The sequence below is a fragment of the Brassica oleracea genome, chromosome C4 (assembly GCF_000695525.1).
Source record: "Brassica oleracea var. oleracea cultivar TO1000 chromosome C4, BOL, whole genome shotgun sequence".
NCBI classification, from domain to species: Eukaryota; Viridiplantae; Streptophyta; class Magnoliopsida; order Brassicales; family Brassicaceae; genus Brassica; species Brassica oleracea.
The window spans coordinates 8,407,216-8,408,320 of NC_027751.1; positions in this window are offsets into that span (position 1 = coordinate 8,407,216).

The following is a 1,105-nucleotide window of genomic DNA, read 5'->3' on the forward strand; positions in this document are numbered from 1 at the left end:
ATCTGTTCAGATCTCATCCCCTTTGTCTCTTGTTCCAGATCCAGATCTAGGCTAAGCTGGAGTGTCTTGAACCCATCTTTCTCCCATGATTCTGTATACTCCTTTATGTTGGAGTTAGGATTGAGTAGTCCATGTTTGAGAGTTAGCTTGATAGAACATGTTTATTGTTAGGATGATAGATGAATGAATCATGATGCATCAGAACCCTCATACTGTTAAATGGGACTTAATGAACTGGTTTATGTTGTTGTGATGATGATTGGTTGATGAGTGATGCTTGTGTGATTGGATGGGTAGTCCCATAGGTTGATTGTGATTAAAGCTAGGATGCTAGAAAGAAGCGAATGCTAAGATGATAAATGAGTATGGATTGCTAATGATTTTGCAAGCAGAACATGAGTGCGATGTGTATTGTGTGAGACACCGATAACGGGTGGCGTCTAGTGGTCGTGTACGAGTAAGAGTCTAAGTGAAAGTGAGAGTGAAAGAGAATGAGAAAGTGAATGAGAATAAGAATGAGATTGAGACTGAGACTGAGAATGTGAACGTGTCATTGAACTTGTTTGATGTCTTGTTTGGACCACCAATAACGGGTGGGCGTCTAAAGTCTAGGATGTGTGAACCTGCAGGACAGTAGCCTAACATGAGGTACCCGCAGGAGCTCACGGGACAGTAGCCTAACATGAGGTACCCGTGGGAGTGACCCGCGGGACAGTAGCCTAACAAGAGGTACCCGCGGGAGTGAACCGTGGAACAGTAGCCTAACATGAGGTACCCACGGGAAATGTGTAGTGGCGCCATAAGATCGAGTCAATGCTGAGTCGTGGCATAATTATGGCTATTTACGACCGGGGTGGCGGACAGTGCCGAGAGGGGCCAACGTGCCGCAACTCGGATAGCCATGTAGGAGCTGGAGGGGAACGGACGCTCGAAAGAGGCACCCTTCCAGGGCAGGCCGGAACGCGTAGGGACATCCGTAAACGGCTATAGGTCCATACGTTTAGGATGAACGGAGTGGAGTCAGTCTTGTATGTTGAGTTGGTTAAGTCTATAGTTTGATGTGTGTGGCAATGAGTGAGATCATTGTATTGGTTGATCGCTAGGT